Source organism: Cupressus sempervirens, chromosome 10 (genome assembly GCF_028749045.1).
Source record: "Cupressus sempervirens isolate cs-2001-9-10 chromosome 10, ASM2874904v1, whole genome shotgun sequence".
NCBI classification, from domain to species: Eukaryota; Viridiplantae; Streptophyta; class Pinopsida; order Cupressales; family Cupressaceae; genus Cupressus; species Cupressus sempervirens.
In genome coordinates this window covers 240,668,333-240,694,518 of record NC_143127.1, presented here as the reverse complement: position 1 = coordinate 240,694,518, position 26,186 = coordinate 240,668,333, and positions in this window count along the sequence as shown.

The window sequence follows — 26,186 nt, the reverse complement described above, 5'->3', positions numbered from 1 at the left end:
ATACCATCGCCTTTGAATTAGAAAAGAATAAACACTATTATTTTAATGATATTATATCGATTAATGTAAATATCATCCAATGTCTTCTTGCCTTGCGGGATTAATATGATCCACAGAATAGCCTAATCAAGTCATCCCTGTTACACAAAATGAACAAATATTGTTGAGGCTCTTTGAAAGATATTCCATTTGTCTTGGACATCCATTCAGTCACCTTTTGAATATCACAATGCCAGGGTAACACACAAAATATATTTCCATTTGGTTGCAGATGCTTAGAATAGCTACCTCCTTGATAAGATTCATCTTACATAGCTCAGCCATGGCAAGGAGCAATTTTGTGTATGGAATTGCAAGCTTCTCACACATCTCAACATGGCCCCTCAACCATTCGAGTTTCAAAATTTTAATGACTCACCCACAGTCGGCTATCATGTTTGGTCTACATCCTTCTCCTTACTGAGTCAGCAATCTATATAAAGCTCTACACTCTTATTGTTGTCAGGCTTCTTTCTTAGCATGAATGTGAACCGGCAATAACACCATTATCTGAGAAAGAATATATCATTATTAATGAGCTTGACACCAAGATGTTCCCCAAACCTGATTGGAAGAAAGTATATCCATCCTTAATGCATCTGCGGCTAGCTTCTATTGCTCATATCTATTTAACTGCATTGAATTCATATGGGTCCTTTTATGAGTGAAACTCGATAGGGTGCATCTGTCAAACAATCTGCACACGTGTTTGGACACCATCATTATGCACATTCATGTTTGTATGATTCACTTTCCTTCCTGAAACACGCAAAAGAGATACTTCACCTTTCACTGCTATGACTGTGCATATGTTATCAGCTATCTACAAATATGACGCCTCCAACCTTGTTTCCGCAAAACTGTCGCGGACAGAGTCACCTTGAGATGTCAGTTTGCATAGTGATATGGAGTCATAAATAATGAAAGCATAATTCCATTCATAAATCCCATGTTCACCCCACATTTGGAGAGTAACAAAGCTCGGGTTGATCAAGATATTGAGATAAGCTTGTGATATTTTGTGGGTTCTTCCTACTGAAATGCTCGATTAAACTGCCAAGATCATCCATGGCTTTTCAAGCTTGGGTTACTTTTATGATACTTGACACTTTCCTTTTATGTTGGATGTGCTTGATAATAGGTATATCAATATCCAAATAGCTAAACCATGTCACACACTCCTAAGTACCCGAATTTGCACTTTATTCACTGGGCACTATGTTCACAAACCTATGATAATATTCCCATCATGGCTCGAGCACATGAAAAATGAACTATAAAAGAGAAATAATGGTCAACAATGATATGGACTATCTCTGCTATGTGGAATGAAAACTTTGAAAATGACCTCAATTTACTAGAGGATATAATTCATGAATGCATTTCATCTGCTGGGATCTTCATGTAATGGAAACCCAAACTTGATACCATGCTAATATGAAAACTTAAATCCCCACATTTCAAAACCCTCATTTAAGTATATTATGCAGAATTCATATTGATTACATTCAAATATAGGATTGACTAATTGTGAATGCAATTTTGGCTTGGAGTGATATGTATCCCGAGAGATAGCCCCAACATTTTAGATTTTAAACTTTTCACTGAAACTTGCAATTCAATTGATGAGTCGAGTTCTGAACTGGATTGGACTTTGCAAACATTCTGAACTATGAATATCTAAGAATCTGGACCATGTGGCTACACTTCTAAATAATGAACAGTGAATTGGTGTACCTTGAAAATATTTAGCCTGAACCTTGATTCTGAATTTGCATGTCAAACCATTTTGAAACTCTGAATTGAAGATTCACCATGATGTTATTTTATTCTTTGACCAAGGTGCATCACCAAAACTATGACCTCTGAACTTTTGCACTGACTCTAAATTATGAATTGAGGTTGGATTTTGAACTTTCCTTGACTAACCAATCTGCATTTCAAACCTAGAATCTGAACTTCACTTGTATTGAACTCGTAGAATGGGTAACCCGAACCATTGAACTACTTTGAACTACTTTGAACTTCAGTTTGAAGTGGTTCAAACTCTACACTCAAAGTTTTAAAATTGTGACCACCTTGGTTACTAACAATTTATCATATAGTATATTTATTATTAATTAAACTTAAATGTGATTCAATGTCATGCGACCCTTAAGAATTGTAATTTATTTAATGGTATGTGTTTATGTGAATGTTAATTGCTTCCACTATGTTATAATTGTTGTTGTTAAGTTATTATCTTTAACTTTTTTTATAAAATTATTTGACAAACTTAGTAAAAATTTAGGTTAACTTCTTTTGGGTTACATAGTAGGGCATTACATCACATCTGTAGTGGATAATGCGTTCACCTTCTATAACCTAGAAAAGCAACTCACTGTTGCCCCACCAATAGTAAATACATAACCTATAGTACTATGTTTGGTATCAATATCTTCTGCCAAGTCTGAGTCAACATATTCTTGTAAATCAGTAGTACAGCCCCGAAAGTGTAAACACTTACTAAGTGTTCCTCTCAAATAATTGAGAATCCATTTGATTGTATTCCAATGCTCAATTCTTGGATGGCTCATATACCTGCTAAGGACTCCCACTACATGTGTAATATTTGGCCTCGAACATACCATAGCATACATCAAGCTTCTTACAACTAAAACATAAGGTACCTTGGACATCTTATCCTCCTCTTCTTGTGTCTTTGGATACATCTGCTCAATCAACTTCAAATGACCAAGTAAATGTGTACTCATAGATTTAGAATTCTCCATAGAGAAATGTTGCAACATCTTTGCAATATAATCAACCTAAGATAATGTCAATTTTGTGTTCTTCCTATCTCTACAAATCTCCATACCAAAGATTTATTTTGCTGCCCCCAAATCCTTCATAGCAAATGCATGTGCTAACTGGCATTTCAGCCCCTTAATATGATCCTTGTTAGACCCAACTACAAGTATATCATCAAAATATAAACATAAAATAATGTATCTAACATCATCCAACCTCTTAAAATAAACACAATGATCAGAATGACACCTATTGTATCCATGCTCATGCATAAAACTGTCGAATTTCAGATACCATTTTCGAGGTGCTTACTTCAAGCCATATAAACTTTTCTTCAATCTACACACTAAGTTCTCCTTACCTTTGACCTCAAATCATTGTGGCTAAGCCATATATATCTCTTCATCCAAAACTCCATGAAGAAAGGTTGTTTAAACATCAAGCTACTCCAAATGCAAATCTTTAGTAGCCACAATACTTAAAATAGTATGGATAGAAGTCATTCTAACAATAGGAGAGACTATCTCATCAAAATCAATGCTCTTTTTCTATGCAAATCATTTTACAACTAACCTGGCTTTAAATATTTTCTTACCTCCATCTTCTTCTTTCAACCTGTAAACCCATTTATTCTATAAAGCCCATTTACCTGCACGTAACTTGCATAAATCCCAAGTCTTATTTTTTAGCAAGGAGTCCATTTCATCTTTCATTGCAGACTCCCATTGAATTTTAGTATCCACCTACACAACTTCATCATAACATTCAAGTTCACCAACATCTATTAGTAAAATAGAGTACAAAGAAGGAGAAAATCTTTATGAAGATATACTTAGGCTTGTTGACCATCTAGCATTCACAAGTGTGTGTGGTATTTGTTGTTGTGGTTGTTGCACATCATGAGAAATTTCTAGAACATCATCTTTTGGAGTATCATCCAACACTACATAATCATTTTTTTTCTTCTCATGTTGTTACAACAGATCTTTTTACAACACTTTCTCATTGAATATGATATCCCTGCTTCTTACAATTTTATGATTTTTAAAATCGCAAATCCTATAACCAAATTCATCAATGCCATATCCAATAGATACACATTTTATTGACTTAGCTTCCATCTTGGTTCTATTTTTAGAATCTATATGAGCAAATGCTTCACAATTGAAGGTCTTGAGAAAAGAATAACCCACCTTCTTACTAGTCCATGCTTCCTCTAGAATACCATAGCCCAAAGGAGTAGATGAACCTCTATTAATCAAATATACAATAGTATTGATAGCCTCTACCCACATGTTTAAGGACAACCCTGCATGCAACCTCATGCTCCTTGCACACTCCATTATAGTCATATTCATGACAGCCACTCCATTTTCCTAGGGAGTCTTTGGAATAGTTTTATGTCTACAAATACCATTAGTGGAGCAATAATTTTCAAATTCATGACTTCAATACTCACCACCATTATCAGATCTAAGACAGTTTAATTTCTTACCAGTCTCATTTTTAACCAAGCATTTCTATTTCTTAAAAGTTTGAAATACATCATATTTTTGTCTAAGGAAATAAACCCATACTTTTCTAGTTGCATCATCAATAAATGTAACATAATAATGAGAGCCACTAGGGGAAGACACCTGAGCTAGTCCCCATACATTTGTATGCACAATCTCTAATATCTCACTTTTCTTTTCCTTCCCACTCTTCACAAAACTCACTCTCTTTTGTTTTCCATACACACAACTTTCATATAAATCTATATTAACACATTTTAGACTTGGTAAAACTTACTTTGAATGAAGTGCTTTCATACCTTTCTCACTCATGTGCCCAAGTCTATTTTGCCACGGTGCTATATCAGATAGTAGCTAGTTGTTCTCCCTGCTTAATTGCTACAATTGTTCCTAAACATTCATTTTTCTCTGAAACAATCAAAGTAGAAGGAATAGTATGACCTGTACAAAGATATAAGGTTCCTACTTTCACACCTTTTGCTACTACAAGGGAACCTTTTGAAACCTTCCAATTTTTATCAATAAAAGTAACTACACAACCCTCATCACCAAGTTGCCCTGCTAAAATTAAATTCCTATTCAACCTTGGAACATGTTTTAATCTTAACTTTTCCCTTTCCAACAATCTGACAGGGTTCATTATCCCCCAAATAAACAAGCCCAAAATCCCCTTGGACATAACCAATAAAATAACCTCAATGAGGTGTAGCCTGAAATGAAGTACTAGAATCTAAAACCCATGAATCATCAATGCTTTCTAAAGATAGAAGCAAAGTATCGTCTTCAAATTTGTTACTTACCATATTTGCCTCCTTGTTCCCTTCTAGTTTATCTCCTTCATTATTCTTTCGAGTCCAACAATCTTTCTTCTTATGCCCTAGTTTCCTACAGTACTAGCAATCTCTCAGTCCTATGGATTGAGAACTCTACCCCTTTGACTTTCCTCTTGATTTCCCATGATTTCTAAGATTATTTCCTCTCTTAGTCATTCTGCCTTTACTTTGTGTGTTAAAAGCACTTCTTGATGTAGATCCACCTGAGGTTTTCCTACGATTTTTCTCACTCAAAATAACATTGATCACATCATCATATTTAGGGTATTAGATTCAAAAATGGAATTACTCATAGCCATTACAACTTTTAGGCAAATAACACAAAATCAAGAGAGCCCTAATTTCTTCATCAAAATTAATACCCATAGAAGATAACTAACTAGTAATAGTATTAAACTCATTTAAATGATCTGTAATCTTTCTTCTTATGTCCTAGTTTCCCATAGTACTAGCAATCTCTCGGTCCTCTGGATTGAGACCTCTACCCCTTTGACTTTCCTCTTGATTTCTCATGATTTCTAGGATTATTTCCTCTCTTAGTTATTATGCCTTTACTTTGTGTGTTCAAAGCAGTTCTTGATGTAGATCCACCTAAGGTTTTCCTAGAATTTTTCTCACTCAAAATAACACCGATCACATCATCATATTTTAGGGTATTAGATTCAAAAATGGAATTACTCATAGCCATTACAACTTTTAGGCAAATAACACAAAATCAAAAGAGCCCTAATTTCTTCATCAAAATTAATACCCATAGAAGATAACTAACTAATAATAGTATTAAACTCATTTAAATGATCTGCAATAGATCCACCTTCTACCATTTTTATATTAAATAAATGCTTCATGAGAAAAATCTTATTTGAAGCAAAGGGCTTTTCATACAATTTTGCTAGGGTTTCCATCAACTCTTCTATCATCTTTACTTTTGTAATGTTAAATGTCACTAATGGTGCCAAACATAACCGAATGCTTCCAAGTTCCTTTCTATCTAAAATCTCCCACTCTTCATTTGCCATAGTTCCCCAATTCTTGGTTTTTCCTTCTAATGGCTTCCATAAATCCTTATGATAGAGATAGTCCTCCATTTGCATTTTTCATAACTAAAAGTTTTGCCCATTAAACTTGTCAATCCTTAACTTACCCTCACCTGCCATCACTCCCACTCAACCGTGAGACTTTCTTGTAGAGGATAACTGAAAAAACAACCTTTCTCTAATACCACTTGTTAAGATTAACCTCAAACAAAAATAACAATTACATGCAAATATAAACAATATCAGAAAATAATAGATCACATAGAAGAGAACACAAGACACCAAGATTTAATATGGTTCACCCAATCCTTAGGCTATGTCCACCAAACAGTGAGTCCAATATTATTGCGATCCAATGATTACAACCTGATTACAATATTTAATCCCTTATAGCTCAATACCACCACAAGAATCAATTTTTGCATCACACCTTATAGAAAAATCCCTAAGCCTAAGCCCTTTTATACAAGTATTTTTGTTGTTTTAGGGTTATAGATAATTATAATATGTTAGCCCAAATTTTCTAATAAAATATTCACAATAAAATAGGGCCTGATAAAATAGGGCCCAAAATGTTCCCCAAAGAATTATGAAGTATGTACAGTACTTCCTTAATCAGTCACCACAAACTAACACATTCAATCCATAAATGTTCTTACATGTGTTTGTGTTGGATTGCACAATAGACTCAATGTCATTTGACAAAATTAGGAGTGCATTGAACTTAGGGGTTAACACTTGTTCATGCCTTTTTAATGCCTCCTTCACTTCTTTATCTAACATGTCTAGCATTACCTTTCTCAAGGTTTGATCATGGATGCCTTTAGCAACATTTACTGCATTTTCCCAAGGATGTGATACTACCTTAAGTAGAATATCAAGAACTTGACTGCCTAGTTCACTCAGAGAGTATTTCCACTTTGCCATCTTCACTAAGGCTTCTTCTATTTTCTTTTGTTCCTCTTTATTTCTAGTTTAATACTTAAGAAATTTGAAGTTTGTCATACCTCCTCCTTCTTTGAGTCATTTTAGTTTGTCTTCAAAGGTTAGGGCATACCTTTTGAATTATATTTTTTTCTCTTTTTCTTCATCTTCATTTGCAAGTTTGAGTTTCTTCCTTGTTCTGGTGGGTTTTCTAGAGGTAAAGGCAAGAGTTGAACTTGTAGTTCTCCTTGCTACAAATTTACCATTCTTCTTGGGTGGTTCTTCTTCTGATTCTTCTTCCTCTCCAATGTCATCACCCTTACCTTCTATGAGAAAAAGAGGGGAACCAACTTTCACATTCTCTATCTCAATTTTATCTACCTTCTTCCTTCCTCTCTTCAGAATCTAAGGAATCTTGATCTCAGGAGAAATCCTAGTTTTGGCCTCTTCAAAGGTTCCAAAATAGGGTGCTTTAGGGTCCACAGGCTCATTAAAAAGAGCCTTTATGATGTCCTTAGTATCATCAATGTTTACCTCATATCCAAGAGGTTTTACCCATGCAACTCTATGCTTGACTGCCTAAATGTATACCCTATCACAGTCCACAAGGAAACATATGTCTTGTTCATAGTCATCCACTAGTTGCTTAGGGATTTTGAATCTACTTTGTATTCTTTCCTTGAAGGTTTCAAAATATGCAACCATGATTTCCTCAAAATTGTCTCCCATTTTAGTTATGAACTCATTAATCTGATATAAAATAGGTCTATCTTTCTTCCATACTACAGTGCCTTTTGAAGGAAAAAACTTCTGAACATATATGAATAAACATACTAAGAATGATCTAGACTTACACAGATTGATCTTTGATGCTTGGATGCTTTCCATGTTCTTTCTCAAATGATTTAGTTGTAGCTCGATGAGGTCAAATGAAAGATTGTTCTTCACTACTTTGAAGGCCAAGTCCATAACTTCACATGCAACATTGTTTAGTCAGCTAAAACTATAGATCTTGTGTGCAATCACATGAATACCAAAATTTATCTCCATGTCTGTGACACCATTCAGCTTCATTCCTTTTCCATCCCACTCAGCAAGAGTCTTCTTTGCTAGCTCAATCCAACCTAGGGTTTTGGTTGTCTTAGTTTTATCAAGCATGGGAAACCCGATAACCCTATGAATTATTTTCTTTGTGATCTTGATGGTTTGATCAAGCCAAAATTGTATAGCATGAACACAACTCAGGATAAACCTAATCCACTTAATCTGAACATTCCTTGGCATATGCAAAATGTGGGTCAAACCCTTTGCTTCTAGGTGTTTGTGCTTGGGTTTCAGGTTTTTGTCCACACACAATGCTTCATATATTTCATTGATGCAGGAGCATCCAGAGGTATAAGGGAAATCCTGTGTCACCCAAAAAAATGTACTTAGACTTAGTTTCTATTTTATGTCTTTACATTTTTGGATACCCATTTGGCTCAAATAAAGGTTCCAACTCTCATAGTTCAACTATCAGTGCATTTGAAAATCCCGAAAAAATAGGAGCATGCAATTTGACCATCATTTTGGTGACCTAGAAGGTACGACTTGGCCAGATGAATGTAATTGAGATTTAGAGCATTCCAGAAAAAAAATTAGGTCAAAAGGCCCCACGGTTTGAAAGTTATTGCAGTTTTTTGGGTTTTTGAGACCTCCTAAGAATGCTTCAAAGTCAAGTTTGGGGCATTAAATGACCTCAAAAAGGGTCAAAAAATGGGGGATGAGTGAAGCTTGTCCATAGGGCTATAGAGCACTTTGAGAGCTTTCCGAAAATGTAAACGGTTCGTCAATCGGAGTTACGGTTCAAAAGTTATGCCTCCCGAAAGTTCGGCTACCGTTTCTGGACTCTTCTAGAATTGCACCGACTTCTAACGCAGCTTCCAGAACCTTCTATTTTGTCGGTGGATGCCTACTAGAACTTTCTAGAATGTACTCCTAGTCCTTAACCCTCCGGGGTCTATTTAAGGAGATTTTTGGCATTGTAAAAGGCAGTTCGGATTGGAGCTTGAGAGGAGGTGCTAAAAGGAGAAATATTCTCCAGATTTATGCTATTGTAAGCCCGCAGGGCATGTTTTGAAGTTTATTTTCTCTGCATTGTTTGTACTGGCATATTTTCTCAGTTAATATAATTCCCCTTTCTATTGTGTCTATTCTGTTGTTGGGTTGTGTCCCCATCAAGTGGTATCAGAGCGGGTTTTCCTGAGTGTGCAGACAGAGCGCCGACTGTGAGGCAGTTTGCACTAGGACTGTGTGGTTGTGGGTTCGAGTTAGAAGATGCCTCCATGAAGAGAGCGTGGCGGAAGGGCCAGAGCTATTGATCCTGAGGAGGTTAGAGCCCTCCAGAGATAGGTACAAGCATTGCAAGAGGAGCTTCGTAGAGGAGCAAATATTGCCGCAGATGACAATAGTGAGGATGACAATGAAGAGGAAGTAATGGAAGTTGACGGGGAAGTTCTGAACCCTGTAGAGGAAAGGCTTTTTAGGGCCATTTCTAGGTTTGGGAAAAGACCTACAATTGAAGTGGGTATATTTTCGAGAAATTTGAAACCAGATGAGTTGATCGATTGGATCAATGAACTGGACGAATACTTTGAGTATGAGGATATAAGGGACCCAGATAGGGTTAAGTTTGCAAAGGCAAAACTAAAAGGCCATGCCAAAATCTGGTGGCAAGAGATTCAACTGGAAAGACTTAGAAGAGGAAAGGAGAAGATCACAAGATGGGATCGCATGGTGGACAAATTGAAGAAGCAGTTCATTCCTGTGGACTACGAGCTTGATCTGTTTAAAAAGATGCATGGGTTAAAGAAAGTAGGAAGGTCAGTCCAAGAATATACAGAGGAGTTTTACCGACTCCTGATTAGAGCAGGGCATGCAAAAGAAAATAAGGAGAAGGTTGCTCGTTATATCAGTGGGTTATGACCTAGCATCTAGGAGGAATTAAGTCTGGTAAGAATGACCAGCGTTGAAGAAGCATACCAGTTTGCCCTACGAGTTGAAGAGAAGCTGAGTAAAAGGTTTGAAGGAAGACAAAGAGGGCGCAGTCAAGGAGGAAGGGGAAGCGGTAGATCATCTGGAGGTCGCAATGAAACTCAAAAGAAAAATGAAGATGAGGGTACTAGCAGGAACCAGAGGAATGAGGGTTTCAACCGCTCCCGTGATCAAGATTTTGGAAATCAAAGAGGAAGAGGTAGAGGACGTGTGCAAGGAAGAGGAGAATTTACTAGGAGAATTTGGAGATATTATCTCTGATAATGTTCCAGATGGATTGCCACCAGTAAGGCAAATCAGTCATCAGGTAGATCTGATTCCAGGAGCTAGTTTGCCTAACAAGGCTGCTCATAGGATGACTCCTACTGAAACAGAGGAGCTAAATAGATAGGTTCAGGAGCTGTTGAGGAAGGGCTTGATTCGAGAGAGCCTGAGTCCATGTGCAGTACCTGCAGTACTTGCACCAAAGAAGGATGGAGAGTGGAGGATGTGTACAGATTCTTGAGCTATAAATAGGATAACCATCAAGTACCGGTTTCCTTTACCAAGGATGGATGATCTTATGGATTGCTTGAGTGGAGCTCAGTACTTCACAAAGATAGATCTGAAGAGTGGCTATCATCAGATACAGATTCGAGAAGGAGATGAGTGGAAAATAGCTTTCAAAACCAAGGAGGGTCTTTATGAGTGGTTAGTCATGCCCTTTGGATTGACGAATGCCCCAAGCACCTTCATGCGGCTCATGAATGAGGTACTTAAGAAGTTCTTGGGAAAATTTGTTATTGTCTATTTGGATGATATTTTAATTTTCAGCAAGACTTTGGAAGAACATTTACTGCATATTCGTAGTGTCCTTGAAAGGCTAAGGGAAGAGAAACTGTTAATTAATCTAAAGAAGTGTGTCTTTGCAAAAAGGGAGTTAGTCTATTTGGGATTTGTTATATCACCTGAAGGTCTCAAAATGGATCCAGAAAAGGTAAAAGCCATCTTGGAATGGCCTACTCCAAGGTCTGCTACTGAGGTAAGATCATTTCATGGTCTGGTTAGTTTTTACAGGAAGTTTATTAAGAATTTCAGTGGCATATGTGCACCTCTAACTGATACAATAAGAGGGGATAGAAAAGAGTTCAAATGGACTGCAGCAGCTGCGAGAAGTTTTGAATTGCTGAAGAAGAAGGTGACTGAACAGCCTGTGTTGGCACTTCCAGATTTTAGAAAAGTATTCCAGGTGGATTGTGATGCTAGTGGTAGCGCTATTGGGGCTGTATTAAGCCAAGAAGGTAAGCCTATTGCATATTTTAGTGAAAAATTGAATGATGCAAAGAAGAAGTATTCTGTTTATGATCAAGAGTTCTATGCAATAGTTCAAGCCTTAAAGAAATGGAGGCATTATTTATTGCCAAAGGAATTTGTTTTGTATACTGATCATCAGGCATTATAGTACCTAAATAGCCAAGGTAAATTGAATCAGAGGCATATGAAGTGGGTAGAATTCTTGCAGAGTTATACATTTGTGTTGAAGCATAGAAGTGGAAAATCTAACAGGGTTGTAGATGCATTAAGTAGGAGACAACTATTTCTTACAACAATGCAGGTTGAAGTAGTTGGGTTTGATGAACTCAAGAATTTGTACCCCGAGGATCCCGATTTTGCTGAAGCATGGAAAGCTTGTAAAGAACCTGTTGCTGTAGATAGAACCAAGTGGTTAGACTATTTGATTCAGGATGGCATGTTGTTCAAAGGTAGTCAATTGTGCATTCCAAGGAGTTCCATGAGGGAAAATATGATTAAGGAGAAACACAGTGGAGGGATGGCAGGACATTTTGGTTGGGATAAGACCATTGCCATTCTTAGAGAACATTATTTTTGGCCTCAAATTACACAGGATGTGAAGAAGTTTGTACAGAGTTGCCAGGTTTGTCAAGTTGCCAAGGGGTTTAGTCAAAATACTGGCCTATATCAGCCATTGCCTGTTCCATCAAGGCCATGGGAGGACATAAGTATGGATTTTGTTCTTGGATTGCCAAGGACACAAAGGGGTAATGACTCAGTATTCGTGGTGGTTGATAGGTTCTCCAAAATGGCACATTTCATTCCATGCCACAAAACTCATGATGCTGTCCATATTGCAGACTTGTTTTTCAAAGAGGTGGTAAGACTACATGGTCTTCCAAGGAGTATAGTTTCTGACAGAGATACTAAATTTGTGGGATATTTCTGGAGGACATTATGGAAGAAGTTGAGAACAGACTTGAAATTCAGTTCCACGCATCACCCACAGACTGATGGCCAAACAGAGGTGGTAAATAGAAGTCTGGGCAATTTGCTGAGATTTTTAGTTGGAGATAAGCCCAAGGGATGGGATTTGATTCTACCACAGGCAGAGTTTGCTTATAATAACTCTGTAAATAGGAGTACTAGAAAATCACCATTTCAAATTGTATATGGAAATAGCCCAAGGACTGCACCAGAATTGAGGAAGATAGAACAAGGGGAGAGAACAAGTGCTAAAGCTGAGGAATTTGCTGAACACATCAAGCATCTACATGAGGAGGTTCAAGCACACATTATCAAGATGAATCAAGAGTATAAAGCTAGGGCTGATGCAAGGAGAAGACATAAGGAATTCCAAGTAGGGGATCTTGTCATGGTGCACTTACGAAAAGAAAGATTTCCAGTTGGTACTTACAACAAGTTGAAAATGAAGAAATTTGGCCCCTGCAAAATTTTGAAGAAACATAACTCAGGAAATGCATATGAGGTGGAGCTGCCAGATGGTATTCACATTTCTCCCATTTTCAACATTGCAGATTTGACAGAGTATCATGATGATGGTGCTGATGAGGAGCTGGTTTTAGAGCCATGTCCAATTCCTGCTTCTAAGAAGGAGGAGATAGAAGACATTCTAGATCATCGTGTGGGTAGGAGTACCAGAAATAGACAGTATGAAGAGTATTTGGTCAAATGGAAAGGATGGCCAATCGAGGACTCAACTTGGATTTCAGCATCTGAGGTTTCCCATTTGGGATTTCCTCTACCATCCATAAAGTGATAGGGTCACTTTTCAATCTACCCTGGGTGTCTGATGCAGGAGCATCCAGAGGTATAAGGGCAATCCTGTGTCACCCAAAAAAATGTACTTAGACTTAGTTTCTATTTTATGTCTTTACATTTTTGGATACCCATTTGGCTCAAATAAAGGTTCCAACTCTCATAGTTCAACTATCAGTGCATTTGAAAATCCCGAAAAAATAGGAGCATGCAATTTGACCATCATTTTGGTGACCTAGAAGGTACGACTTGGCCAAAGGAATTTAATTGAGATTTAGAGCATTCCAGAAAAAAATCAGGTCAAAAGGCCCCACGGTTTGAAAGTTATTGCAATTTTTCAAGTTTTTGAGACCTAAGAATGCTTCAAAGTCAAGTTTGGGGCATTAAATGACCTCAAAAATGGTCAAAAAATGGGGGACGAGCAAAGCTTGTCCATAGGGCTATAGAGCGCTTCGAGAGCTTTCCAAAAATGTAAACGGTTCGTCAATCGGAGTTACGGTTCAAAAGTTATGCCTCCCGGAAGTTCGGCTACCGTTTCTGGATTCTTCTAGAATTGCACCGACTTCTAACGCAGCTTTCGAAACCTTCTATTTTTTTGGTGGATGCCTACTAGAACTTTCTAGAATGTACTCCTAGTCCTTAACCCTCCGAGGTCTATTTAAGGAGATTTTTGGCATTGTAAAAGGCAGTTCGGATTGGAGCTTGAGAGGAGGTGCTAAAAGGAGAAATATTCTCCAGATTTATGCTATTGTAAGCCCGTAGGGCATGTTTTGAAGTTTATTTTCTCTGCACTGTTTGTACTGGCATATTTTCTCAGTTAATATAATTCCCCTTTCTATTGTGTCTATTCTGTTGTTGGGTTGTGTCCCCATCATTCATTCATCTCTAAAGTTCCCAATTCCTAAATTGAACAATGATCGAATGATATAATGTCATGTATTAATAGCACCTTCAATGGAATCTATGAGTACACACCGACTGGATCCAATTCCTCCACAATCGCAAGACTGAGTTTGAACTTTGGGTTTGTAGGTGCAACATTCCTGACTAACATCTCAGATAACTTCTTGACTTTGCTACTTGATGAGGATGCCATTATGCTCGGTGACGAATGAATAATCTTCAAAAAATTCACTTTGAATTGCTTTGAACTACTCTAAATCACTTGGGGACTCAAGATCACTTAGCTTTATTTGCTCTAGAAATCATAGTTAAAAAATAAAATGTTTGAGTCCTCCTTTTTTATCAAAATTTTCCTTTAAGTTGCCATAAATACATAATACTATAGACATCTCAGTGACAACCTACTAACTTAGCATGCATGAGAAGCCCAACTATTACCTTTGTCTTCAACTTGGATCTTCAACTCAGTACTTCAATTGAGATCTTCAACTTGGTGAAGCTCGGTGGGAACTAACCTTCGCTTGACTTTTCTCGATAAGGTCATGCAACCTAACTTTGCTCGATAAGGTTTGAGATACTAGCATCAACATGGTGATCCTAGTGCATCTAAAATGTTCATTTGGATCTTCTTGCTTGTTGATTGGAACCGATGTAAGATGTTTCTTGTAATTATAGTTCCAGTGATCACTATGGATGATTAGCTTGAAATGGTTGAATCATCCAATTTATTGTCTTGGGTGTCAATGTTCTCATGACTTTGACTTGCATTCTCTAGAGATTTCTTTACCCATTGCTACCTCATTTGACTCATGATATCGTTAGCCTTTGCTTTCTTTTCATCTTCAACTATAGCTTAGTTCTTACAGTTTTTTGCTAGATGACCAAGTTCTTTGCATATAAAACATCTCTTTGTAGGGTCTCTCTTCCTCATGTGAGTTCTTATGCAATTTTCTCCAATATGTCCATGCTCACCACATAAGTAACATCTGCACCATGTGTTATAATCCCAACGAAAGATAGCTTTCACAATTTGTTTTGTTGGGTTCCATTTCTTGGTTTTGCATTTTGAAGATTTGTGCCCTTGTTTGTTGCAATTGAAACATTTTCCATCAAACTTGGTTTTCTCTATGCATTCACTTGCTCTATGACCTTATTTGTTACAACTATAACATTTTCTACTAAATTTTGACTTACCATTGCTCCAATACTTTTTTTATGTATGCCTTATCTTTCCATAATGATTGCATGTAGGTATTTTGTTCTTTTGACCTCCTTGTTGAGATGATTCACCTTCATCTATATAGCCTAATCCAACTTTGCCTTTTTGTTTGAATTGAGTTTGTTTTTCTAGTTGATTCATGCTTTCTTGAGATTTCATCATCCTTTCATTGGTTTGCCTTTGTATGCTAAGATCATTTTGCAATATTCCATTGTTTGACCTTAAGTTGATAAGCTCTTGATTTGCACAATTGAGTTGATTTATCAAATCTGCTTGTTGAAGAGATAGGTGTTGAATTTCATTATCCTTTTCTTCTATCTTTTCAATTAGCAATATTTTCTCTTATTTTGCTATGTCCTTTTGTTTCATGACTTCACACATTTTGATTGAATGAATTTCTTATTCTCTTTTAAGCTTTTTGACTTCTTCATGAAGAGTAATATTCTTTTCAAGTAAGCCTTTAATTGTTGCATCAGCTTCATCTGAATTTCTGTCTTGGCAAATGTCTTCAATTCTTTCTTCTATGTAGAGATTGTCATTCATCTGTGTTGCTAGTTCTTTCCTTCTTTACAAGGATTTAGAGAGTTGCTCCTTTATTTTCTTGAATTGATCCATGGCCATCTATAGATCTAACTTTTCATTCTCACTAGATTTCTCTAATCTATACACTTCCATTACCTTTGACCTTTTCTCAAGATGCTAAGCTTTTGATGTGAAAACCAAATTCTTTGATACTAATTGTTGGAAATGTAGAGAAGGCTAGGTGATTGAGAGGGAGGGGGAATCAGAAACCAATAAAACTTTAACTTCAATTCACCAATTAACTCTTCATAAACTAATATGATTTACATGCATGAAAGATTGAAAGCAATAAAACATTCATAACAATTGACACAATATTTGGTAATCTAGAAACCTTCCAAATAGAAAGTAAAAATGGGGTGGGGATGATACCCATGAGCTTTAGTGCTACAGTATAAAGTTGGCATGTTAAGGCTTACAAATGATCACTTTTGGTGATCTTCCCTGTTAAGAGCAATAAGGACTGTTAGGTCCATCTTGTGAAAGGATTTATATAATATAATGAAGTGTGTACTCAGTTAGGATATTCTGCATAAGACTATTAAGGCCACCTTGTAAAGGATTTGACTGATGTACCTATTAAGATGAATCAACACTTGATCTCTTCTCTACAACTTGGTTTGTTGAATGAGATTCCTTTGGTGTAGAAAGATCACCTTAATGTGATGGATGAGACTCTACTTTTCCTTATACTACTTGTAGCCTTCAAATGTGCATACTCTTCATATTTCATACACTTCATTCATACTTGGATATGATAAGATATCTCATGTTTATACCAATCTAAATAATTACCTTCTAAAGTTGGCTACAACATTATACTAAAAAATCTTCACTAAGTCAGCTCAATACTAACACTGAGGTTCAAAAGTCCACTCTGGTGATATTTTGACACTCGGCAACATAGTGAACTTGATAAACTTTGGCACTCAGTTGAAACGAGTGCTTGGTTCACATTGATCACTCAAGAGTAGGTGTGAACCTGATTAACAATCATGACTTGGCAAACATTGTAGAGCTCAATTGACATTGCAACAACTCGGCTAGAATAGAGGCTTAGTCAATACTACTACTCTTTGTGCTTGGTTAATATAGCTCCATAGTTAACACTATTTTCTACTCTTTCTTATTTAACACTCCATGCTAGCTAAGTTGACACTATCTACATGGTTAACTCTATAGTTCTTGGTAACAATGCAACCAACCAAATGATTAAGTTTTTTGGCATTGATTAACAAATAATTTGACCATAAGGTCAACAATAACAATAAGAAAACACACAAAAAGCTACTATGCTAGAGAATTCACTTCAAACATGTTATCTTTCTCCCCTCTATTGGCCAATAGTAATAAGAGAAGATGGATAACTTTAAATAGGAGCCATGTCCAACATAGTAGGAACAATAGCTAAATTCAAAGGACTCTTAGGAGAGTCACTATGCTTAGGTGTAGATGTAAGTGTAAATTGCATGGAAAGCATGTTATGTAAATTTAAATCAATATCAATAATCTTATGCTCATCTTCTAAAGTATCCTTCTCATCTAAATTAATAGTAATAGAATTTAAAATAGGAATATGCATATCATTAACCTCTTCAACAGACATGGGCTAATGAGAAGCATCCATACAAGCTTTAGCATGGGCTTGATGGTTCTTTCAACATTTTTTAGCATGTCAGTTATGCTTAGTTTTATTATAAATCTATTGATAAGATGAAGAAGGATCAACAACCATAGGTTCCTTACCTTTTGATGGCACAAGAGGAGGAAAAGTAGAAGGTTGAGATGTAGAAGAATGAACCACACTAGGAGGAACCATACTAGGAGGATTAGAAGATGCAAGAGGTGGTTGACCATTAGAAATAGAAGAATTAGAAGAGATAGCCAGGAATTGAATTTGTAGGAAAAAGACCATGAGGCTTACTTGACTTAGAAATATTTAGACATTTATATTCTTGATACAAACAAAACATATAGTTTGGATGAGTAGGAGTAGTAGGAAGAGAAGGCCAAAAGAAGTCAAGAGTAACGTAATGTCTAGGTCTAGAAGGATGATAAAGATTATTATTAATCTTCTTAATCTCACCATCATAAGGAAATTTAATGGATAGGAGAAGTAATAGCTTGCACGACAATTAACTAAGGTAAACCAAACTTCACTTGAAACTAATAAGAAGTAGGAATGACCACAAAGGTAGTATTCACCACTTTACCATGAAGCTCAACAAGAAAAGAGATGGAACCATGCAGAGGATACAAGAAACCATTACAAGATAGAATCCAAGTGTTAGTTGAGTCATAGAAGTCATGATGTTTCTGCTTATTAAAAAAATATTCTTTAGTGATGATGTTAAACATAGAAGTAGGATAAAAAAGACACCCATAAGAAGGATATTTATCAATCTAAGTAGCAATATAGAGAGGACCATCTAGAGCCTTAAACTTGTTAGTGTCTGTGAATGAGATAGTAAGAGCTCTAGTACGCTTATAGTTCAGTTTAGGTTGATCATTATATTTAGAGGGAATATCTTCCTTAGGTGGAGGTGGAGGTTGAACTACATGTTCCACAACATTAAGAGTATTATCATTCTCTTGCCGTAAAGTATCATAAGCAACATTCACTTCAAGAGTAATAGAAGAAGAGTGTTGAACAATAGTGTTTGTAGTATGTTGAGGTAAAGAATTAGTGTAAATTAAAAGATTTTGACTAGGAGGTGCAACAAATTTGTTCCCGCTATCTTTACCCTCAACAGATTAAGTAATAGTATCAATCAAATCCTAAATATTATGTTTCAAAGAATAACAAATTTCAATATCATGTCTAGGCTAGTGATGAAATTGACAAAAAACTTGAGGATTAAAGTGTGTACTTGATGTAGTAGAAGGAAAAAGTGGTTTAATAGGAGGAATCATAATCATATTAGTACTAACCAACCTAGTCATAATAGAATTTAGAGACTCAGAGAGAGGAGTAAACTTATGGTTCATCGAAAAAAATAGAGGAAGAAGTAGTGGCAATCCAAGAGGCAACAACTACTTGATCATCTATAGTATTCATTGTTTGGTTGATATTGATTTAGTTTTCAGGTTTGTGAAATTTTTTAGTAGTGGGTGCGACATCATTCTTATCAATAGGTATAAGATCTATTGAAGTGATGCTCTCAAATTGACTCACATGTAATTGATAATGATGGAGTGTTGCACAAAGTTGTGAAAAAGAGGTAAATTAGGTAAGTAGAATCTTATCTCTAATGTAAATCAGTAAATTTGTAATAAACATATGTTGTATATCAGTATCAGGAACATGATATGAAATATAAGCATGCAAATGCTTAAATCTACCAATTGAATCAATCATTTTCTCCTTAGGACCTTGGTTGCAATGCATCAAATCAATCAAAGAAACAAAAGGACTAATATTATTTTGAAATTATTGTATGAAGGCATTACCAAGTTATGAAATGAATCGATAGAATAAGGCAAAAAAGAGAAATACCATTGCAAAGCTTTGTCACGAAAAGTGTAAGCAAACAACTTAGCTACATTCGATGGTCATGAGCATAGTCACTAGATAGAACTTCATAAGACTTAAGATGTGTCATAGGATCACCTTTACCATTGTAAGTGTCAAGGCAAGGCATATCATCTTGTAAAGGAACAACAATATGAATAATGTCAAAAGATAAAGGACTACCCATATCACATGTAGGAACATTGAAGTTAGTTTGAGTGAAAGAAACAAGTTGTCATTACAAAGAAGACACCATCTGAGCCAAACTAAGGAAAATGGAATCATTAGAAGGAATAGATGGAACATGCACATTCAACACACTAGAAAAAGTGTATGAATTAGATGGAATGGAAGAAACCACAAGTGCACCACTAGGAACTACAGTAGAAGGATTAGGATGAGTGAAAGGAACATTGTTATATGAAGGCTATAATGTTGGCAATGAAATAGGTAGAACACTCACAGGAAAAGAAGGGATGGGAAGACCATTGAGAGGATTAGGTACATTAATATAAGTAGTCATAATAGGAGGAACATAGGTGGAAATTCTAGAGATAGGCATAGAGGTAGGAAAAATGGGGTCAAGAGTAGAAACAAGAGGAGTTATCCCTGCTTCAAAAGTAACTTGTTATCCCTGCTTCAAAAGTAACTTGATCCAAAGACTTAACATGAGTATGGAAAAGGTGAGTAAGACCACACAAATGATTAACGCCATGTTTCCCATTATGAATCACTTTTTTAAGAGCATCAAAAACATCATTAGTTTTAGTATTGTGATTTTCTTGTAAAAGTTAATCATGCATTTTATCAATCTTGGTAGCAAGCTTATCAAATTTTTTTGGGGGAACTCACCTCATCCTCATCATGAGATGAGTGAGAAGAGTCATGCTCCATAGAAGGATTAAAATCATAGGAAACCATAGGTTCACTAAGGTTTTGAAGAAGAAGAGAAGAAGAATTTGGATTAAAAAGAGTCATGAGTCTACGACTACTCCTAAAGGGAATGGTATAGGTAGGACTAAAAGTAGTAAAGCTCACACACCAAACAAGGAAAGAAGACACTAACACTAACCTTATGATATGAACTCCAAACTAATGGAAAATAAAGCACGAAAAGATAGATAAAAGATAATGTTGAATGAAAGATCTAACACCAAATTAGAAGTGGAAATGTTGACAGTCAGGTTCACCAATAAATGTGTGGAAGGAAATGTAAATCAAGGATATAAGATCAGGGGATAAGGAAGAGAAACCTTTTAGTCCAAATTCAACTAGAAGACTAGGTCTAGAGAGATTAGTGCTAATTGAGCGAACAAGGAGCACTAATGCAAAATAGGTCTTGAAGAATAGGGGAAAGATGTGTATAACCTTAAAGACCCTTAATGTGTATGTATATCATGGATATAGATATGTTCAATTTACAGAGGAGGGAGAAAGAACTCACCTTTGAAGTTTGTTTTCTACTTGGTGTTCTAATCAAAATGGGAGGAAATCTTTAGTTATGAGCCTGAAATTGTATGATAGACAAAACACATAAATCTTTCAATGATCTATCAAGGGTGAACTAATGCATTAGGGGGAAAGTAGTGCATAAGGGGTGTAGTGCAACCATGATTGACTCTATTCGCCACTAATTCTAATTTTGTTGTTTTGAAGAAAGCCAAAAAGGGTACTCTAATCTGCAATCTATTTGTTGATTTGATATCTGCAACCTACAACCAAAAAAAGTTTTTTTGTTTTTTATTGGGGGGGTTTGCCTCTATTGAACCATGGTTTAGGATTTGAACTTGAATTGAAATAATTAGAATAGTGTGAATGTAAAGTAAATGTACAAATTCACCTTACAAAGTTGAATCTCTTGAATTGAATGCAATGTGCTTGACTTCACCAATAGGTTTGGACCAAGAAGGTTGTTGGCTCCTAATTTAATAGTGTTTAAACAACCAAGTATGCAAGGAAAGAATGCATCTATGGGAAGCTATCTCCAATAATGGACACACTTCACCAAGAACCTAGGCCAACTATAAGGCTACACTCCTTCTGCACTTCAGGCTCTGGAAAACCTAGACGGGTATACCCATAGCTTCTTTATATGGTACCAGTTATCAAAGCATACACTAAATCTAATGTAAAGTAGATAAAAACCCCTAAATCTTCTATACTTAACCAAGAATCACAAGCATGAAATAGCTAAGAACATAAATCATGAAACTGGCAAGCTAAGTGCGGGTTAACATTGAATAACTTTCAACATAAAAGAGAAAATTGATTTAATATGTTGATATCAGCAAGACCTAGGTATTAGCAACAAAACCCAATGATCCTATCTCTAATCAGTGCCTTATCTATTTGGAAATTAAATGAATTATAACCATACATCTTTTGCAAATCTTAGACATATCTCTACATCAAGATCCCTGATCTATCCTTCACTTTGTGAACTGACATCTGCTACAGAATGAATCTCATACTCAGAACATCCTATCATGAAATTTGCAAACCCTGTGACAAACATCAAGTAATTACATGGTTGTTTGCTCCACCAACAAGATATTTTAATCACATATATTCCTAAATGAAATGCAACTTAATCTATGATCTTTGATCACAAATTAGAAGAAATAAGAGATCCATAATCAGGAGACAAGATTCAGACTGAACTTAAAATCTTTGATGTGCTTTATTTGTTTTCCTTGAAACCAAATACATGAAAGATATACAAAAATAACTCATGAAATCACCTAACTAGTAAGGACTATCTGCATAACAACTCAAAATGTTGTTTAATACAAGAGAGAAATGTTGGGTGTGTGGCTTTCATAGCCTGAGCAGAGCTCCAAGAACTGAAAATGAAAAACCAACCAACAACCTCTTTTTAGAGAAGAAGAAAGAATAAATATGGAGAAGACAATTCTCATATTTAATTTGTAATTGACAACTGTCCCTTTAGAAATCCTTCCTAAGAAGATCAAAAACCTCTTTCTAACTGAAAATCAAATCCTTTCATTTTGGCTCATAAAATATCTCAAAATGTAATGATGAAAGGATGTAACTGATTCTTGATGTTAAAATGAGTCACCAAGTAAAAGTAAAAATTAGTTCAATATGACTTCAAGAAGCCAATAGAACATGTTAGAACTAATTTTCTTCATTTTCAAGATTCAAAAGATCCTCAAAACTACCCTCCAACCAACTCTGACGCTCCATGATCAAAAATGCATGTTCTGCTACCAATGCCCCAGAAATCACAAACTGGCTTATAGCTCAAACTGGTGAACACCTGTGTAAAAACCAACCTAAAAAATAGAAAATTTGGATTCTCACGATTCTGACAGTATATTAGAGCACCCATTTTGCCTAGAAAATACTCCAGTTATTGCCTTCTAAAGATCGGCCCTCTATTCTATGGTTTGAACAATATTTTGCAAAATTTTTAACTTTTATATAGTTTAAACCATATAAAGTTTTAGACTTTTTTTAAAAGATCTCTTGACTACACGTTTGGAGAAAAATTTTAAAGAAAAACTTTTTTAGCCTTTGAAATTTTCCCTCTCAAGTTTCATTCTAGGTCAAACATAGTTTGACCATCCACCACGTGTCACATGCTGATTTGTCCACCGTGCACTGTGTCAATGACACATGTCAACTTCTCTCTATATCACTATGCTTAACCAGTGAGCAACTTTGATTAGCAAGATAACGATGACCATTGGATCTGCCACGTGGCACGATCTGGTGCATTCTTGAAACTTGCCCACCATAAAATGACTTGTCTCAGATTTTGCACCGCTTGGCACCTTGTGATTGGTCCAAATTTTTTGCCACATCACCACTTTCCATCTAGCTGATTGCCACTTGTCACAATCTTGGCACCCCCCGCTACCTCGCTATGGTTATCCCATGAACATTTTTTTCTTGGCGAGATAGCAACGATCATTAGATCGTCCACATGGTGCTATCTTGATGTTCCATCGCCACATTAGCGTATGAGCTCCTTTGTTCAAAATTTTGGTCCTTCTTCACGTCAGCTAGGACCCACTCACATTAGCCTTGCCTTATAAAAAGTGCTGACTTGTTAGACACCATGGTTTAGTGTGTAGTTGTATTTAAGGCTCTAAAATAACTCACGCCCAATGAATGTGGGATAAAGGCTCCCAACTTTATTTTGACCTCTCTACTTCTTTGTCTTAACTGTAGCATCTTTCTTTCTATCGACATCTACTATTTTATTTTTCTACTAGCTAGGCATCTTCATTCTTGGTGCGAGGGCTACCATATTCTTTGGCTGCGTGTGGAGATTGTCTTTTGTTTTAAAACAAGACTTGTTGCATCTCGTTCAAAAATTGTGGCTTTCTCCATTCTAACTCCCCTGCTGCTTCATTTGAGGATTCAACTTCATCTAAATCCTACCTCCAAAAGGCTCAACACTCCCATGGTCTATGGCATGTGTTGACTGCATTTTTTTTAGCAGCTAAATGCATTGGGCTACTCTTTAATATGACTTTCACCGCTTCCTTGGTGCTGCCTCTGCCTTCTAATGCAAGGTTCCTTTGTATCCAGCTGCCATTCACAAGCCATGGGCTTTTGTTTACAATGCATGGAGCTTTAAATTCTTTCTTAGCAGCCTTTCTCAGCATACTGCGGCCTCTCCCTTACTTGTGGGTTCTGTCTTCTCTGTATATGGTCAGTGCCTTGCTCCCTTCCACTTCTCCTCTCTTTGATCTACGCTAAGATATTGAATCACTCTTTTCATGGCTTTACATGGGTGGCTTTATACCTTTTTATGTGTGGAAGCATTGATAATCTTCTCATGGTGTGATTTTTTATTTTGTTTGTTGTGCTCCCGATTTAACAGTGTTTCAACAACCAAGTATGCAAGGCAAGAATGCGTCTATGGGTAGCTATCTCCAATAATGGACACACTTCACCAAGAACCTAGGCCAACTATAAGGCTACACTCCTTCTGCACTTCAGGCTCTGCAAAACCTAGGTGGGTATACCCATAGATTCTTCATATGGAACCAGTTATCAAAGCATACACTGAATCTAATATAAAGCAGATAAAAACCCCTAAATCTTCTATACTTAACTAGGAATCACAAGCATGAAATAGCTAAGAACATAACTCATGAAACTAGAAAGCTAAGTGTGGGTTAACATTGAATAGCTTTCAACATAAAAGGGAAAATTGATTTAATATGTTGATATTAGCAAGACCCGGGTATGAGCAACAAAATCCAATGATCCTATCTCTGATCAGTGCCTTATCTATTTGGAAATTAAATGAATTATAACCATACATCTTCTGGAAATCTCAGACATATCTCTACATCAAGATCCCTAATCTATCCTTCACTTTGTGAATTGACATCTGCTACAAAATGAATCTCATACTCAGAACATCCTATCATGAAATCTGCAAACCCTGTGACAAACATCAAGCAATTACATGGTTCTTTGCTCCACCAGCAAGACATTTTAATCACATACATTCGTAAATGAAATGCAACCTAATCTATGCTCTTTGATCACAAATTAGAAGAAATAAGAGATCCATAATCAGGAGACAAGATTCAGACTAAACTTAAAACCTTTGATGTGCTTTATTTGTTTTCCTTGAAACCAAATACATGAAAGATATACAAAAATAACTCATGAAATCACCTAACTAGTAAGGACTATCTGCATAACAACTCAAAATGTTGTTCAATACAAGAGAGAAATGTTGGGTGTGTGGTTTTCACAGCCTGAGCAAAGCTCCAAGAACTGAAAATGAAAAACCAACCAACAACCTCTTTTCAGAGAAGAAGAAAGCATAAATATGGAGAAGACAATTCCCGAATTTAATTTGTAATTGACAAGTGTCCCTTTAGAAATCCTTCCCAAGAAGATCAAAAACCTCTTTCTAACTTCTCCTTCTAACTTAAAATCAAATCCTTTCATTTTGGCTCATAAAATATCTCAAAATGTAATGATGAAAGGATGTAACTAATTCTTGATGTTAAAATGAGTCACCAAGTAAACGTAAAAATCAGTTCAATATGACTTCAAGAAGCCAATAGAACATGTTAGAATTGATTTTCTTCATTTTTAGGCTTCAAAAGATCCTCAAAATTGCCCTGCAACCAACTCTGACACTCCATGATAAAAAATGCATGTTCTGCTACCAATGCCCTAGAAATCACAAACTGGCTTATAGCTCAAACTGGTAAACACTCGTGCAAAAATTGACTTGAAAAATGGAAAATTTGGATTCTCATGATTCTGACGGTATATTAGAGCACCCATTTTGCCTAGAAAATACTCTAGTTATGGCCTTCTGAAGATCGGCCCTTTGTTTTGTGGTTTGAACAATATTTTGCAAAAGTTTTAACTTTTATATAGTTTAAATCATATAAAGTTTCAGACTTTGTTTAAAAGATCTCTTGATTGCACGTTTGGAGAAAAGTTTTAAAGAAAAACTTTTTTAGCCTTTGAAATTTTCCCTCTCAAGTTTTATTTCAGGTCAAACATAGTTTGACCATCTACCACATGTCACGTTCTGATTTGTCCACCGTGCACTATGTCAATGACACGTGTCAACTTCTTGCTATATTGCTATGCTTAACCGGTGAGCAACTTAGGTTAGCAAGATAACAAGGACCATTGGATCCACCACGTGGCACGATCTGGTGCATTCTTGAAACTTGCCCACCACGAAATGGCTTGTCTCAAATTTTGTGCCACGTGGCACCTTGTGATTGGTCCAAC